This window comes from Podarcis filfolensis (assembly GCF_964270895.1).
Source record: "Podarcis filfolensis genome assembly, chromosome: 2".
Taxonomy (NCBI): Eukaryota; Metazoa; Chordata; class Lepidosauria; order Squamata; family Lacertidae; genus Podarcis; species Podarcis filfolensis.
In genome coordinates this window covers 76,283,069-76,302,206 of record NC_139605.1, presented here as the reverse complement: position 1 = coordinate 76,302,206, position 19,138 = coordinate 76,283,069, and the positions used below count along the sequence as shown (strand labels likewise).

The window sequence follows — 19,138 nt, the reverse complement described above, 5'->3', positions numbered from 1 at the left end:
AACTAATTGAAAGAAGCAATTGCTTTATACATATTTCACTTATGAATTGCTATCATTCATTATCTTTTTCATTGTGTCTGTTAAGGATGTAAGAGTTTATGAAGAAATGAATTGGGAACGTTATCATCTGCCTTTAAGACTGGAGCAGCGGGGATGTATGTGCGGGGAAATTTATGTGAGACGGTTTTAAGCAGAATTTGTCTAGGTGTTTAATTCCTTAAAAATAACGTGTTAGAAATGTTGCATTGTTTTCTCTTGCAATTTTTTGTTTTAAAATGATAAGCTGCCAGAACCTTATGGGACAAAAAGTTGACTATGCTGACTATGTTTATTTTCAAATCAGGTGGTTGTTCTTGTCCTAAGTACGTGTACACACACACACACACACACACACACACACACACTGGCCTCTGTTGGATGAATTCATTCATGTGGACAGGATTATATTCAGGAGGGAAGAAAAATATTAAGTGGAAAAGAGCCAACAGAATCAATCAACAAAATTAAGAAAATCTAGGGGGCTGCGCCAATGTTTCCTCCATGTTTACAATCAACACAACATATGAGAAGTCACACCTCTATGCTGTACTGCTTGGAAGGGTCACAGTTGGCAGCCTGGTCCAATCAAAATGCTAAGAACACAGACACTGTGGGGAAAATGTGTACATTTCCTAGATAGTGCACAGACAGCTTCCATATTTGCGTACAACCTATTTTGACTGCAATTGTTTCAACCATGAATAAAAAACCCCACCATGTTGCATTATTGTTGGTTCTTTCAATTGCTACCTTTACAACTGCTTGGGTTAGGTTTTTACCATAATGGTCAAAATTAGACTGCAATTGTAAAATATTAATCTACTGTCTACTGTTATTATTATCAACTTGAAAAAGCAGTCCATCACAGAAGAAAGCTCTAATCACACAAATTAATTTTTGCTAATTTTGTCGGACCATTAAGTTAATTACTTCAATAAACACCTGACAGCAGCACTAGCCCCTGACAGTGAGCAATGAATGAAATCAGTTTTCTGCATTAGTACATTAATGAAATGATAGTTGAGATATTATAGCAGCACAGAACTGGTCAGGATAAATTTATTTTCAAGTAGAGCAAGCAATCTGAACTATCTCAACCTAAAATGATTTTTACTCAGTCGCTGTTTTCTAAAAATAGCATGCTCATTTCTAGGACAAATAAAACCCCCAATATGAAGAAGAACTTTAAGATAAGATAATGACTAATTCAGTTAATATTCATTATTCTATTTTTCATCCATGAAGGCTTTTTTATGTTTGAGGAGTATCATAAGGTGGACATTAGGCAGACTATCATTTCAGTGTACATGATAAACCCCTTAAATTTTCTGCTGTTATAAACCATGCAAAAGGAATGCTTTATTCTCAGTGCAAGACCTTTGTTTAGTATCCAAGATTAGAATAAGAAAATATTATAGTTTAATATTTCGATACTTTAAAATTTAATATTGCCAGGATTTTTTAAATAAAAAATAGTGTTGTTCTCATGGAATTAAGCAAATAAACCATCTAATAACTGTCGTATACTACTTAGTTGCATTTTCCCCCACCTATGCAGTCTTCTAATTTATATAATTACACATTAGTGACTACCTAAGAAAAGCTGACATTGTAGAAAGAGGATTTCAAATTTACTGGAAAAGTTGTTGCATTTAGGATGGCAATATGACATATTTTACATAATAGTTATTCCCTATCTAATTTTTATTATACATGCAACAGTTGCATATCTGCACAGAATACAGAGAGAATATGAATACGACAAGAAATATGATACCAATTTCATGCACATTTTTAAATTAATACGATATACGATATCTTTATTGTCATTGTCCCATACAGAACAATGAAAATGGAAATCTACATAAAACATTCAAAAACCCCTAAAAACTCTGAAACCCCATTTTAAAATACAATATACTATAAAATGGGACCTACTTCTGAGTCATTATGTTTAGGAATACACCGTAAATTTCTGTCATACTTTACACTGTATGCTTGTATCTATGTTAATAATCATATCCATATTAACACTAAAAAAACTCTGATAAGCGTATTAATTATAAAATTTGTATACACAAGTAACTGAAGAAGAAATGGTTTCTTAGGGCTTCTTTGGGTTCTCAGTTTGCTACTATAAATAACCAACAGCAGAATTCCATGCATGTCAACTCAGAAGTCTCATTTCTTAAAAAGCATTTCAACTGATCCTATGGAACAAAAGCTGATACCAACACTTAACGTATAACATCATTAATTTGGATGTTTACATGGCAGTTTATTTAGTTCCCACATTTTCCCCTAAATGTGAAGTTCTGCATTATATTTGCTCTTTCACACAATATGCCCTTTTAAAATTTAACTCTTTTGTGGGTGTGTTATTGGACTGTTGTTTTTATTCTGATTATGTATTTTGTGGTTTTATATTTTGATTTTATTCTGTGAACCGTCATGAGACCTCCAGGTATAGGCCAGTGTATAAATTAAATCAATCGATCAAGCCACTTTAGGAACAATAGTGGAATATAGTGTGAGTTTAGTGCTCAATTTCGTGTTATTTGCTTCCAGAAATTATCCATTTGCTAATAATATATAAATAAACACTAAACTTGTACTATAGTCCACTAAATTCTACTATAATTCTGGAAGTCCCTTTTATGTCATGTGATAAGATATAATGTGAAAATTAACAGGGAAGCATCATGAAAATGGAATAAGCTGCCATGTGCATGCAGCCCAAACATGTAACTACATGTCTACTCAGAAGTAAATCCCACTGAGTTTGATGGGACTTATATCTAGGTCTTATCACAAGCTAAAATGTAGTAAACTTAAGAAGAGATCTGAGCTACAAATGAAGCAAATTTTGACACCATTCTAGGCTATCCTATCTCAGTACAAATGTGTTGGTTGTTGTTGGCATATGTCTGTCTTGACAGACAATGGAGTGCGTCTCTGGAGGTAAAGCCAAAGTGGAGCACCAAAGTGACCTCCCTGGGGCACAAGCTTGGCCAGTATTTATGAAGGTCCTGGGCTACCCAGACAACAAGACTCGCCTCTTGGCCTCACTGATACGGTCCAAAGGAAAACAGAGCAATACATTTGACACCAGCTTGGCTGCAGGAGTTGCCAGAAGGAGGCATGCAAGGTGCCATCCAACTGCCTCAGAGTCTTTATTCTTCTTAGCCTTTTCTTCTGTCAAAGATACACCGCAAGGCAGTGGGTATGGATTTTCCCTCATGGTTTACTCCTAAAGTCTTTCTCATAGATAGTATAGCCGCAAGGCAGCGGAAGTTTAGGGTCAGAGTTTTCCTTCTCCCAGATGGGCTACAGACCCAGGTTGATGAGCCCCATCTGCCCCTCACTTCCCTCCACAGCATGAACAGAAACGATCTAGTTGGATCCACTATTAGTTTCATTCGCTCTATCTGCTGGAGCCTGTCTTTGCATCGAGGAGAAGTCCCTAACTCACCGAGGGTTTGAGGCCCATCAGCTATCCTCACCTAGTTTAGCTGGTCAGTTGTAGGCATTCCTGGGGTGCGGCCACTGTCACATGCTTACATCTTCTAGGAGCCACAGGTGAGAGCTGAATGCAGGATGGAGACCAAATGTGGACAAACTACCCCAGAAAGGGCACGTCGTGCCTCCCACCCCATACTAATGTGTGGGTAAGAGAAAGAAATTAGGTAAGTGAGTGTTTGTTCAGTTTTATGAATTTTCCAAGAACTAAAGAGCTACTTTAGAGACTTGGTCATAATCAGGATTTTTTAATTTTACTTTTTTGTTCAACTGTATGCCCCAATGTTACATCACAAACAGATTTTTGAAAGTCCACCCAGTTTCAAAAGTGGGGTTCTCTGTGGCATTCTGGACTGCAGTTAAGGAGAGAACTCCAAAACCCTCTTTAGTTGTATGGAACTATTTTCACTGTTCTTTGCATGCTGGCCATAGTGCTCACTGGGCACTTTCCACATATCAGATTAAACTACTTATCTACCATTGAGAAAACTGAGTTTCTTTGCTAGTGAACTATGTTAAATATTTTCAAAGTTGATCATCTGATTTCTTACTGAACCAGCAGTGACAATAATCTTCAAAATAATTATATCAACCAGCATTAAAAGAAACTGTATTTCAGTGTCCTGAAATGTTGTTCATATAAAATACACAGGCTAAGGTAGCACAGGTAAACCAAGGTTATGACTAAGGATAGAGCTATAGAATAAAAGCATTTGCACATGTCATTTCAATGTCTTGCTTTTGTATATTTCTGAAGGGTTTCAAGTCAAACACAACTGCTTGGTCCCCCCACCCCCACCCCCCCAAAGTTAAATCTGGTTTTCATTTCCTTATTTGACCGAGTTCTCTCATAACACTCTGGCAAAGGGAAATTGTGTATGCCATTTCTCTATTGAATTGGAGCAGGATTATTGAATTATATACACACACACACACTGTATAGATTTTTCAGACTCAAAATAAAAAATAGCTCTGTAGTAAGCTGTCATTTGAGTTACAGTAAAAAAATAAAGAAATGCTGCTGTTTGGCAAAATTAAACCTGCTCAATAAAAAAAAGAATAGTGAGAATGCTTAAAGCATCTGTGTCAAACACTCACCTTGCTGGAATTGCCTCACAGAATTCAACAAGGCCATTACTGTATTCTCTGAAGGTAGGGTTAAAGGTAGGATCTTGACATCTACAGAGGACCTAAGTTCCTGTAGTGCAGACACATCTTCACATGAGTATAGTAAGGGCCAAGCTAGGTGTTAAGGGAAGTGGTGAGCGCCCTTAATGTTACGCAAATCCACTGTGTGTGTGTGTGTTGTGGGGGGATCCAAATCGGTCCTTTCAACCATGCTATTTGTCTACCCAGAATCACTACTTACAGCAGCCCTGTGCACATTTCAGAGACAAAAAGCCATTTTGGGGGGTGAGTTTTGGTGAGAAAATGGAGTGTTCCTGGTAGCAATCCGGATTCTATCCAACCCCACTTGTGGTTTTTTGTTTAGAAAAGAGAGAAGAGTAGTGCACTTAAATGTCATGCTTACTGTAAGTCTGCTTACCTATCTCAAGGGACAGCAGCGTTGCAGGCTGGTCGTCACTACCCAGAACACTCCCCTGGCAAGGATAGCACCGGCTATCCTTCAGCCAGTGGGAATCCTTATTGGGCTTCCTAACCAGCTAGGGAACTAGATCATAGCCACCTGCTTATTTTGCCAATGGCAGGCAACTCCAGGGACGTACACTCCTCAGGCAGGGCTTTTAGGCTCCACTTGGGTCTGCACCTCGAGCATTTAAAGAGGCCTGGCATCATCCTCCAGGGCAGTTCCTTGTCAGGTCATCCACCCACTTTCTTCATGTTTTTTTGTTCCTGTTATGTTAATGAACTTGCTCTGGACAAATGTTGGTCACCAAATGTTGGGGCCAGGCAGGAAATTGTCCTTCAGACCAATTGGCTCTGTCTGGGGTTTTTGCCTACCTCAAATCAGTTGTTACAACTTTGGCAGTTTAGGCTTTGGGTTGGCCTTAGTCTCGGTGAAGAGGAGGTTATAAGCCTCTGTCTGCCTCTCCAACAAAAAGGGGTATCCCATTAAAGGAATCCAGGAGGAGGTGCTTCTGTCCAGATGTCCAGTTGGGGAATAGGGCCATAGCACTCCTCAGGGTGGGGCTCCCACAGGAGGTAATCGTACTTGGTATATGTCATAGGTCCTCCTTGCCTCAGGAGCAACCCCCTCTGAGGGATTGCTAATGGTTTTGCCAAACCCATTGCATCTGTAATCAATAAAAGTTGTGGCCTTATTTGACCCCAAACCCATACATTCTTATCATGAATGAGCCAGCTCCCAGGGAAGGTGTGCAGACAGCTGAGAACCTGGTCTCCTGACAATTCTGTCCCCTCTGGTTCTTGTCCTAGATTGGGAGGCAGAGGGGGTGGTAGCACCTGGGCACACATTTACTTTGGCTCTTACTGTTCCATGTTTGCTGTCTGACAACATATGCCTCTCATCCTGAGAAATGGCTGCAGATGGTTCTTAGACCCTATTTCTGTCCAATTAAGAAACTGAGAAAACTTTGGACAAATGCAGGGCTTCAAGAGTGAGGTCTCAAATTAAACAATGGTGCTTCGGAATAGATTCTCTGGTCCAATACGTTTTGGACTATGTTGGTAATTCATCAGGAAAGAATACACTGAGATTACAATAAGCTTCAGAGTCACCAATCTTAGCCTTGTATGGAAATAACAAAACAGATTTACCTGCTTATTCTTTGAAAATATTCCCTGATGAATAAGTGCTGGAGTTCAAAATATATTAGAAGCCAAGAGACTTACTCTGTGGTGCATTTGCAAACATCTTTCCATTCTTTTCACAAGAGTTAAAGGCACAATGTTGCTCTTACGTTTACATACATTGGGAAAATATTTAACGTTTTAAAAAATGGAGAGGGTTAAATAGTTAACAGCTAGTTAGCAGCTACTAAAATCTACCATTTTAAAAGACTGGAGATATTTAGGCAGTACTGATGACTAGTTAGCAGCTGCTAATATCAACTGTTGTTTCCGACACTCAAAAAGAAAAAAACTGTTCTTTTGCACTAAAACTGCTGTTTCATCTTATTTTGTTCAAGCAACTAATGCAAATGCTGTTATGCACCATTCTTGCACAGCATGGAACAGGAAATGTCCTATGATCTGGGGGTATGCATCATTTGCTGCATGCTGTGAAAGAAACCTCAAATGCTGCCCTTCATTATCTCTAATGGAATCTCAAGGTCAATGGCCAGTCATAAATGTCCACTTTAAATAAAATATTAGAAGTTCCCTGTCCAATGCCTTTTTATACTGGTTTCTAGGGAGACTAGAAAGGGGTTTAGCTCTTTTAAAAATTATCATACATTTGAGGACTGAACACAGAGATTGATTTACCTCAAATGTACATTTCATATCAGGAAAATGAATAAATTTTTGGCAGAGAATTTCCAGGGCATAACACAAGCAACTCCTACCAAACATAGTGAAAAACAGCAACATTTGCTCCCCCTAAGTGAATCTTTCAAGCCTGACTCAATCACCTATATATCGCCAGCCCTTATCTCCAGAGAAGCAAAGGAAATTGTAATGGTTTGACAAGGGGACAGAATAAAGCATGGGGACGACCCACGATGGATTAAAAGGTAGATTTATTCAAGGCTTTATTAAAACCGTGCCCAAACTGGAAACACCTAAATTAAGCTTATGCTAACAGCATTGGGTCAGCGTAGCATAACTGCTAAGTCTGAGCCATCATAGACTACAAAGACTGGATGGCCCCAGTAGCTTTTGGTGTAGGATTACAGTTTGTCTGAGAGAAGCAACAGAGGGGGAAAGTCCTTTTGCAATAAGTTTGGAAAGGTGAACCCCATTCAGCCTTGGTAACCTTCAAGGGAGCAGGAACTGGAACTCTAGACATGGAAGGTTGTGATTCCTTTAGTCTTGCCACAACTTCAGCAGCAGCAGGGAAACAGCTCTTCAGGGGGAGCCCCACCCTTTTGGTTTCTACCTTAGTTACAAGGTAGCTAAGACTTTGCATAATAAAGATTGCCTTGAGCTGAGAGGGAAAGTATTTTAGGTGCTGCCTGTGAGCTCATAAATTTCTTGCCAGCGGGCCTTGGCTGAGCAGGTGAAGGAGCTTGTAAAACGGGGCAAGAATTCAGCTGAGAGTTGGTGCAGGACAGCCTGTTTTATTCAATTGAGCATGCAAGGTATGAGCAGGGGCTGGCTGAGGGGTGGACTTGTCTTTGGGGTGGGGAGCAGCTCAGAGACCAGGGGTGGCTGCGGCGGCTTCCTGGAGGATTCCCAAGGAGAGGAGAGGAAAGGAAAGGAGAGGAGTGGAGGCTGAGGGAACATTCCACAAGGGAGAGTATTCTAAAAAGGATGAGAGGCTGCCAGCGCTGCAGGCAAGGGTGACATAACTGGGTTTCTGAGCGCCACAGGGGTGCCACAAAAAGAATGTTGGTCAAGGGAGCTGTGGACTCGAAAAGACTGAAAACCTCTGCCATAAAACCATCCTCATCCGAGGATGAAAGAGAGAGAAAAAGCTGGGAGGGATCTGTGAACTTAAATCATCCCTTGAGCTGGAGAAAATGAAAGGAAAGCCTCTGGAGAAGAGGAGGGCCGCAAGTGGCCAGGGGAGGGTTGGCAATGTCTTACCCTTTCCCCTAACAGATGCCTTCTGCTTGATTCAGCCTCCCTTTGTCTGGCTTCTCCTAGCATGCTGGTGTGCTGTTGCTGTCTCCAAGACTTGATCAACATTTTTCTTCTTCTGTTTAGCCATGGAAGACTTCTCAGGGGCAGTGGGGCCCATGAATAACTGGACCTGCTGGACTTCCATCATGCTGGTAAAGGACTTAGACCATGTAGGCCAGGAAGACAACAGATAGAATTATGTATATTAGAAGGGAAAAGGGAGCTCAGAAGACTGTGAGTAGACTCACTGGAGCGACAAACCCTGAGGCTGTGGGACTGAGAAAAATAGAACGCCGGAGTGACTGGTGAGGCCATAGACAGGGCGAAGGAGCTTCCCTTTTCCTATTCCTTTAAAGCAGGGGTCAGCAACCTTTTTCAGCCTTGGGCTGGTCCACCGTCCCTCAGACCATGTGGTGGGCCGGACTATATTTTGAAGGGGAAAAAATGAACGAATTCCTATGCCCCACAAATAACCCAGAGATGCATTTTAAATAAAAGGACACATTCTACTCATGTAAAAACATGCTGATTCCCAGACCGTCCGGGGGCCGGATTGAGAAGGCGATTGGGCCGTACGTGGCCTACAGGCCTTAGGTTGCCTACCCCTGTTTTAAAGGTTCAAATGCTTCTTCCTCTCTTTCTTGCCCGACAGAACAGGCAAAAAAACAACCACCGCCAAGCCGTGTGTGTGTGTGTGTGTGTGTGTGTGAGAGAGAGAGAGAGAGAGAGAGAGAGAGAGAGAGAGAGAGAGACAGGCAGACAGACAGACAGACAGACAGACAGACTGAGAAACCAAAAGAGTAGGGGAAAAGAACACAGGGAATCTGAGGCAATTTTTTTGTCTTTTTCTATTAAAAAAAAGGAAAGGAAAGGAGACTAAGGGAAACTGCTATCAGTGGAGCCAAGAAGAGATCTGAAGAAAAAAAGTAAATATAGTGAAGAAAGGTAAGTAAACATGACAGAAAAAAGGAGCAAAGCAAAGGTGAGCTGCTTGTAAGAGGAAGGAGAGAAAAACTGACAGGAGTGAATCATATCCCTGAAGAATTTTCCTTCTGCCTTGTTATCAAGACAGATACAAAGCCCAACCCACCAACACTGCAACATTCCCCTGAAATTTATCAGGGACACATTTATTCTCCCCCCTCTCACATAAGTTATTAGTGCTTTTTTCTGGGGGGACACTGGCATACACATACCCCTAAATATTTTGTGAATCTTAGTTTAGCCTTATTGAGGAGCAGTATTTCAATATGAGTAGGAAAATGAGAGTACCCCTAAACATTTTCTTAGACAAAAAAAAAGAAAAAGCGCTGAATTATCATACTGGATCTGGTGCCTGACCACCTGCTGGTAATTACTAAGATTTTCCAAATCTTCTCAGTCTTTCTTCTTGAAATTTGGTTTTATAGTGTATGGCATACAATGCTAAGGTCTTGTTTGTCTACTTTAAATGCAGCAGAGCAGGATGTTCATAAACCTGTTTACCGCCCTGCTGGAAAGACAGTGCTAACAATAACTTATGACTGCTGACTGTGATCCATGCTGTCCAGCTATATGCGCACCTCTGATCCCCCTCTGTGTCCTCCCCATGAAGCAGCCATGAAGAGCTGTCATCATGTCAGTGCAATAATTTGGCTGCTGTAGGTGCAGCTGCAGAGCTAATGTTTGACAACTTCCTTTGGCAGCACAGCCCTGCTCTAAACAAGCTTATTGTTTCATCTTTTACAGAGAAGCTTTTTGCAATTCTGAGAGATCAGTCCTAGGGGACACAAGCTGAGCAACCCCTGCTGGAACTTTACAAACACACAGAAAGCTGTCAAACAATTAAACCACACCTCCACTGTCAAAGGCTCAGAGCTCTCTTTTCTTTCAAGCCTACTACTGAGAGAGCTGCTGCTTAACAAAGGTACTTCAGGGATCTGACAAAGCGGCAACCTTCAAGCTTTTCCTGATACAGAACAAGTGTACATTGCTAAAGGAGTTCACATGATACGCAGCACACCATAAATATTTATTTGCCATGACAACTAAACTGAACCAAGGCCAGAATCTTTATTCATACTCCAAATAAGCCACTAATCTGAATGAACATAATAACATCAACGTGCTCCCTAGTAACTACCCAAAAGCTGCCTGCTTAAATCAGTAATAGTTCCCACCCCAAAAGTTTACATCTTATATGAGGATGAGAAGAGGGAGCATTAAAGCTTCCACCTTATATCTAACTTCCCAAGTCCCAGGTAGGTGACCAGCTGGGAAAGCCTAGGGGATCAGATAGACAACACCAAGCTATACCAGCCCTAGGAGGTTGCTCCACAGCAATCCATCATCCTGAGCCCATCTCTGCCTAGCTACATTCCCTTCCTCCTAACATTTACTCATAAGTTCTACTGTAGTCTGTGGGGCTTGCTTCCAGGTAAGGGTGCATAGGTCTGCAGTCTAAATCTGTATCAAGCATATACAAAGTGTGATTTGAAAAACAAAACAACAACATCGCTCCATCATAACATAAGAACATAAGCATTTTCTTGATATACCAGCCTAAGGTACATCAGAGTTTGCAATAGGAATAGTGGGTGCAGTATGAATACAAAATCTTCAGTTAGCAAAGCACAGGCTACAGTAGCTATTCTTTGACTACATGCTCATGATCTGTTACAAGGCAAAAGAGAGAGAAAGATAGACCCTTCTATAATTCATTGGTAAATGTGGTAAAATGAGAAAGGGGGAGGGAGGAATGAAGAACAAAGAAAATTAGTTCATTTTATTGCTAATCGGGGGAAATCCTCTAGTCTTACAGCAACAGTCACATTAGTCCTGTCCCTATCATAGACTTCCACAGGAAACTAATTACTGGCAGCAATTTCCACTTAGATTACATATAAGAAGCAGTTTGAAATTTAAAAAGAAATGGGTAGGCATCATGAGAATGTTTTGCGTAAGTCTGCGAAGCCAAAATAGCTGTCAACTCTCTTCTTACAGCACATCTCTCACAAGCCATGGCACATACATACATACATAAAATGTATGCTAAACTACAGGGTGTAAGAAAGCCAATGGTAACAGTTCCAAACTTGTATCACTGAACCTTTTAAAACTATTCATCACTGCATCAGATTTTATCTTTTTTTACTTCTAAGTTGGAAAAACTGTCATTGGAAAGTGCTCAGTAACAAAAACAAAAGCAAAAACCATAAATCCAGTGTATTATTAACAGAGTTCATTATTAACAGCCAAACAAAATACAAACAGAGAATTTGTAAATGGATGGAAACATATGGATTACAGATCATGCTGTCTGGAACGGACACTTTGCAAAACACAGTGCAACAGATATCTATGGCAGATAAAAATGTTGTGCATTATTTTAAGCAGCTACAAACTACAAGCAGTGGGAAGACACAGTATTTTATTTTTTTCTACTTTATTTTATATTGTCATGCAGGCAATCAAATTCATCTGATGCATGTGTCAGGTCAAGTTGTTGAAAGCTTTCACCCAGTGGATTTGTACATACAGTGGAACCTTGGGTTGTGAACATGATCCATACGGGAGGCACGCTTGCAACCCTCAATGTTCACAACCTGCAGCGCCACCTCTGTGCATGCACAGGTCACGATTCAGCACTTCTGTGCACATGCAAAGCGCGATTTAGCATTTCTGTGCATGCGCGAACGCCAAAACCCGGAAGTAACCCGTTCCAGTACTTTCAGGTTCGGCGTGGTGCGCAACCCAAAATCACATAACCTGAAGCGTCTGTAACCCGAGGTACCACTCTACATACATTCATGCATCCATACATAATTTTATTTGGATGCTGCCTTTCCAGAGTTTGAACCATGTTCAAGGCAGCTTACGACATGAAAAAAATGCATAACTACAACACAACATAAGCAATAAATAATACATTTCAGAATGTCTGCAAATGATTCTCTTCTTGCTTTTGCAATCTTAATTGATTTCTTTGTATCAATTATGCTCATTGAGTAATGAAATATATATAAAGTAAAAGTGAGAAATAACAATTTTTTTGCTAAATCAGAGAGTTTTGTGGTGTGTTTTTGTTGTTGCGATTGTTGTCCAGACCATGGCTGCTGTTTGCCTCTGGATGGACGCTGCTGTAGGCAAATTTCCTCCCAGAACAAAAAAAGAACAAAAGTATTTGCCTTCCCCATGACTAAAGAAAGAAAAAACAAGCACACATGACACAATTGCCATGATACCACATCTCGCATGGGAAAGCCCGTGGGGTGCTGTGGCAAGAGTGGTGGACTTGAATATGAGAAACTGAAACCCATCCTACTGGTGCAGCAATAAAACGCTAGCACATTTGCAAACCTACGCCGGGTTCAGTATGGTTTCAAATTGGATGAAAGACCGCATGTTGAGATTTCTGCATTGCAGGAGTTGGACTAGATGACTCTCGAGGCCTTCCAACTCTATAGTTCTATAATTATATGATTCATTTCCACTCAGCTGTGAAGTTCATGGGTGGCTTCCCTTAACTTTAAGCCATGTTTTGACCTTCAGTGAGGAAGACACAACTCTCATAAATAAACTGGGTGAGATCATACAATCTGATAAATTCCATGGAAAAAATTCTGCTGAGCATGGTAGAAGCCTGGAATGACAGCATTCGGGATTAATCAAGACTTTCCCTCACCCACTCTCCCTTATCTATCGTCACCAACAAAAACAGGTTTGTCTGAATTATAAAAGCATAATAGTCTGCATTGCCCAGAACACAGAGCGTTTCACCATAATTACTGTGGTAAGGGAAAATAGGGATATGCACTCTTATTTGGTTTCATTTTTCATTTCCAAGCTTTCATTCTGGCACAATACTTGGGTAGCAACCTAAGTGCTTCAAAATGACACGTTGTTCTATATAATCTCAGTAATTAGTAAGGTTAAATTGACATACTTAGAGGCATCCAAAATTCCCCAAGGGAAGTGAGGTAAGTAAATACAAAGTATAATTACTGAAGTGGTCCTGTATGTACTGCTCTGGAACTTGATATTTTATTTGTGCTACCTATGCTTTTAGTAGCAAAAATGATTAAAGAGTAGAAAAATTAAATAATCTAGCAAAAGCAAAGTGCTATGTAAATCATCTTGAAAGTTTTTGTTTATGCCTCTCTGCAACAAGCTTTGCTTTCCGCACTGGCAGCAATCAGCAGGTAACATTATGGGCAGGCTTGTAACACAGAACCGTTTGAAACTAAAGCTTCACTTTATTCACACAAATACAAAAGCTACTTTATATCTCAGCTTAGCCTTTTAAAAAAAAGCAAGGTAGGTAAGAACCATTCTGGCATGTAAGATTAAATAAGTGCCTGAATCATTCCACTTACTCTCAACCTAGCATCCCTGATTAAAGCTATCCTCTAATTAACACACAATAAACTTACATATAACAATATTTAAGCAGAGTGTAGCCTACGTTGACTTTAGATACCTCAGTTATAAGACCCAGTGAGGAAAGTAATCCATATCCAAAATAAAACATATAGGAAAGGGGTGTAGCACACTGAAGGGGACCTGGTAATTTATAGCTGTCCTCTCACTGCAGTAGCAAGGGGAAGGACACTCAGTTAAAAAGACAGAGGTACAAGGCTTGGTAAAAGCTTTACATCCTTTCCCAGGAAGAAAACTATGACAAGGACAGAGCCATTTTGGGACAAAGAATGGCTAAAGAATAAGCTTGCTTCCATAAATGCTGTCCAAAAGATTTTGCTCCAATTGCCAGTTTGACTAGTATTGCCATAGCAAAGGGGAAGGGCATTCTGGTAGTTGTCACCAGTCAGAAGTACAAGGGCTTCTGGGTTGTGCTTTATGTTTGACTGAAATGTAGCCAGCGGTGTTGTTAAAACAAACAAAGCTGATTTTGCGCCCCCTTTCTTGTGATTTATTCAGAGTCAGATCAACACAGAATTAGAAATATGTAAATGCAGACAGGACAAACATTCCATTCATTCATTCTGATTATTTGATTCATTGTAGGGAGCAAAACAAGAATATTTGTGGTGTCATTGAACAGGCCTGTGCTGACTAAGGAAGTTAGGGTGGGAGATTTTGTTTTGTTTTGGTGTATTATCATCTGTTATGAAGCTTGACAATGGGTTATCTCACAAAAAGCATACTGTGCTTTTTTTCATGCTGTTCCAGAGGGTCCCAACCCTCCATAGCAACTTTTCTGGAGGTGCTGGTAAGGTCAAATCACCTCCCCAGTCCTTCCTCCAACATGAGCAAAACTCTGCAAAGCACAACTCTGGATCCAACCCATTATGTGTAATTAGATGACCTTACAGAATATGGGCAGAATATCATAATCTAAGATGACCTACATCTTTTATATTTTAACATGGAAGTTGAATAATATTGAAGCCAACAGGGTTCTCCAATAGAAGCTCATTTCCAGTTTGAGAGCAGCCTTAGTTCCATTTGACACAGCAGATGTAAAGCCTTGTTGAGAGAGTGCAAGATAAATAGGTTAAATAAACTTCAGACATATAATGATGGCACTCCAGTTTGAAAGCATGACTTAAAATAAAGCTGCAGGCTGATTCTACTTCTAACTTGTCCTCAGCTCCACAACAAGGAAAACTTACTATTGTTCAAATACTATAGTAGCACAGAGAATATACTGTATACAAAATGAGGATGATTCATAAAATCAAAGATGCATAAAAGTTCAAGGTGCCCATATATTCTAAAAGGATGTGTGGTGGTGGTGAAATATTCATTTTCAGGGCAGGATACAAAATAATACAACAAACAATACAAACAAACAAACAAACAAACAAACAAACAACAGAATAAAACAGATGTCAATGTAATCAAAACCACAAATTAAAAGCTTGAGAAAGTAAAAGAGCCTTTGCCCGGGTGAAAAAGTCAATAAAATAGGTGCCTAATAAGCCTCCCTGAGGAGAACATTCTATTATATTGTTGTTATTTGCTTACAATAAAACAGAATATAAATTGTAATGCATAAATAAAATGAAAATAAGCAGGATGCCACACCAGAGAAGGCCACCTTCCCAGTTACTACCCACCTCACTTCAGATAGGAGAACCTTTCGTATAACCATCTCCTGTTTTGGGCTTTATAACTGTGGAAGCATTTAAGAGTGAAGTTTTCATCAGTGAGCCTAATCAGCAGTCTACTGGTTTTCCAAGAATACCAAAGCAACGTATTTGCAGTCAATGACACATTAGAATAGTCTTATCTGGATGTCACCAAAGCACGGCCACACTACCCCTGTCCAATAGGGGTCACAATTGCTTCACCAACCTTAGCTTGGTAGAAAAGGCATTATGTGCCACTGAGGCTCCCATCGAAAAGCTGAATCTACGGGCACCCACCAAACTGGACAATTTTATCCTTTAAGGCAGGGGCAGCTGCCAAGATCCCAAATTTGGCTGTGGCAGCAAAAGGGGATGGGAAACAGACACAGGGCTGGGAAACTTCCCCTTTCCAATAATCAGACTGATTGTTTGATGAGTGGACAGGTGCTATAACCCATGCCCTTGTCAGGTAACTTTCATGAATCATCTGAGGAGCAGGGCTGCCTGCTTCTGTGTGTATGTGTGTCCTGTGTATGCCTGTGTCTCATGGGCAGTCACACTCATCACTAAAATGTAGTCTTCAGGGGGTTGGCCAAAGGTGAATGTGGTTTCAGGCCAAAAGAGGATAGTCACCCTTGTTATTGAGGGAGTGAAACCCCACCCAAAAGAGATTAAACACCACCCACCCAGACAAACAAACCACCCACCAACAGTATTTCTATCTTCTCTAGACAGAGTTTCAGGGTTTGGTTTTTTTTTATTGAGACTGCATTCTTTTAAAAAGCTATTTATTAAGAAAATATGTTTACTGCTTAAAGAACATTGTATAATTTGAACACGTCCAATAAGGAGTAACATAAGCAATTTGAGCTATACAAATCTATTTGAGGATTAGCAATGTTTAAAGTTCCTGCCATTTTCAAGTGGGTTGCAACTGAAGAGGTAATTTATGGAATAGTTTCTGCCCATTAAGTATTAGCAAATGGCCTCTCCATCCTCAGAGTACTAAGCAATATTCCTGAAGCAATGAGGTAACATTTACCGGTAGGTCTTTCTGCGCAAGGATGCATTCAAGCATTTTTACTAAATCAAAAAATGTCTGTCACTTATCCAAGGTCAGAAAACAATACCCAAGGATAAAGCAAATCGCTAGTTAAATGGGTGTCACATGGCATCTCACATGGAACGTTCAGAAAAAATAGCAGTTGCATTCAACACAACCCAGTAGTTTGCAAGAGTTTAGCTGGCACTGAAAAAAATAAGAAACAATAGATTTCTTGGTGTATTAATATTATTCAGCAGCAGGAGCAGGAGCAGCAGCAGCAGTAGTAATAATAATAATAATAATAATAAATTTTATTTATACCCTGCCCTCCCCAGCCAAGACCGGGCTCAGGGCGGCTAACAACCAATAATAAAAACAAGTTGATTAAAATACAACTAAAAAAAAAAAGATTAAAATATAAAATTAAAACATTAAGATGCAGCCTTAATGTTTTTAGCATGATCACTGCTTTCCATATACACCATTAAAACTCTTTATACATTTGAGCTCAAAATGATACTCTGTTTTATCTCAGTATTTCTGATTTAATTCAGTTCACAGGCTTGGCAATCAAGAGCTAAAGCTGTAGACCTCACAGTTAGCACCACAAGGCAACTGGCATATAATCTGAATTTTCATTTTCTTCTCCCCATGAGAGAGACCATGCACTGACAGGAACTTTAGTACATCGGCTTTCTCCCAGCTCTCCAATCTATCTGCTTACTATAACCACTTTATTTGCCTGAACACTCATTTCCTATTTACACAGTGTTGAGGTGAAGGCCATCAAGCCTATCTATATTGCCCTGAATTATTATTGTTCCACGTGACTACTGACGCATGGTAGCACAAAGTATATTATAGCTTTTTCAGTGGTTGTACTAATACTTTTTTGTCTTCTTTTATGCACACTAGGGGTGGGGGAAGAATAGCATTAGAATTTGTTAAGAAGATTACATGACCAATGGGTGGGGGAATGAAGCCACTACAATGTTCAGAGCACTGTAGAATATGATGTTGTTACTAAAATGGTAAAGTGTGGTTGGTAACCATTAAAGCAGTAAATTATAGTTATTATTATCTCTGTCAGGGTTGGGAGACTAAGCCAGCCAGGCAAGTTGTTGAGTCTTTGGGCTTTTTAAAGCATTTTTATTTAAAAATCGCCCTAGTTGCCATATGTCCACCTGGACGCCATTTTGAAAGTCTGATTTCTGGATGTGTCCGGGGAAACTCAGACACATGGCAGCCCTACACATAATGTCCTCAGCTGTGAGATACTCTATAATTCTACCCAGTTCTTTTTTTCCTTAAAAAATGTTTAGGGGTACTCTCATTTTCCTACTCATATTGAAATACTGCCCCTCAATGAGGCCAAACTTAGATTCAGAAAATGTTTAGGGGGTATGCATACCCTCAGGAAAAAAGCACTGATTCTACCCAAAAAATGGCCAACTCATATGTTGCCAAGCTAGTGTGAGACATGCTTCAGTTTAAAAGCTCTACAGTGGTACCTCAGCTTACAAACACCTCGGGTTACAGACACTTCGGGTTACAGACTCCGCTAACCCGGAAGTAGTACCTCGGGTTAAGAACTTTACCTCAGGATGAGAACAGAAACTGTGCAGCTGCGCGGCGGCAGCAGAAAGCCCCATTAGCTAAAGTGGTACCTCAGGTTAAGAACGGTTTCAGGTTAAGAACAGACCTCTGGAACGAATTAAGTTCGTAACCAGGGATACCACTGTACTGGGTAAAAAGCAAACTGTGAATGCATCCACAGTTTCTCCCCACACTTGTGTATTGTTTCTTTGGATCAACAGGCATAAAGTTTCTTCAAAAATAATATGAACCCTTACTTGTAAATATTATTTTAAAGTAATTATGCTAAGGTATTTATTTTCTATATAGCAGTTTATTTTAGCTAAAATTGAGCTCTAAATGTAAGGAGAATAGCAAAAACTGGCTACAGTTTGAAAAATTCTGGATGAGAAAACTTTTTATATATGCCTACATGCTCTAACAGACCATCATTTTAAACAGGATTTTCCATGCACTTTTTATATAGTTACCAGTATTTCTGCAATCATTTAAGAACAAAAGTAAAATTTCTGTATCGAGCTTCTGAACACAGAAGAAATGTTCTTTTAGCAAAGCTATTGTAAAAAGACAGTTCTTTTCATGTGTGACTATCAATATCACCCAGAACACATTTACTTGGAAGTATGTGCCTTTAATTCCAGTAGCATCCTGCCAGCATCTAATTTGTCTAAATCCTGCAAATCAATTCTGTACGCTATAAATACACTATGAAAAAAGAATAAAAGCTGTAACAAGAGGTTAAGTTTTGCTGGATTAAGGAGTTCTATTTTGCTCCATTTTTTAAAAGGCTATTTACAAAACTTTTCATTTTTGTCCTTCTGTGCTTCAGTGGTAGGGTGAGAATCAACTACAAAATAAACATTAGCATGCATCTAGGCATCCAGGTTAATTAAATATAAGGCTAGCTGAGCACACAGAAAGGGCATCAACCCAGAACCTTAGCAGCACATCCAACCAAATGAATTGCTAAACTCTGACCTGTTTTCTTTGATTTAAGTAAATCATCTCCTCAGTTACACTGAAAGATCACGGCCACTTCGCACAATCACACAAAATTAGCAGTGAATTCAACAACAAATGTACATGGAGTCTGTAAAATATTCCACATGACATTTTAAAATAATTTTCTCTAATTTGATATTTTGAATGTTATTTCTAAGGA

The 19,138-nt window shown here is 39.8% G+C and overlaps 1 protein-coding gene and 1 long non-coding RNA gene across 3 annotated transcripts in view; one reads left to right on the top strand and one right to left on the bottom strand.

Annotated features, from left to right (window-relative positions):
- Positions 1 to 19,138, bottom strand: part of SLIT3 (slit guidance ligand 3) — a 395,171-nt gene that overhangs the window by 199,603 nt on the left and 176,430 nt on the right. The gene's annotated exons all lie outside the window — the stretch shown is intronic.
- On the top strand, positions 8,955 to 10,113 carry LOC310755167. The gene is made up of 2 exons (XR_014544202.1): positions 8,955 to 9,210; positions 9,994 to 10,113. It is a non-coding gene; the product is annotated as an uncharacterized lncRNA (long non-coding RNA).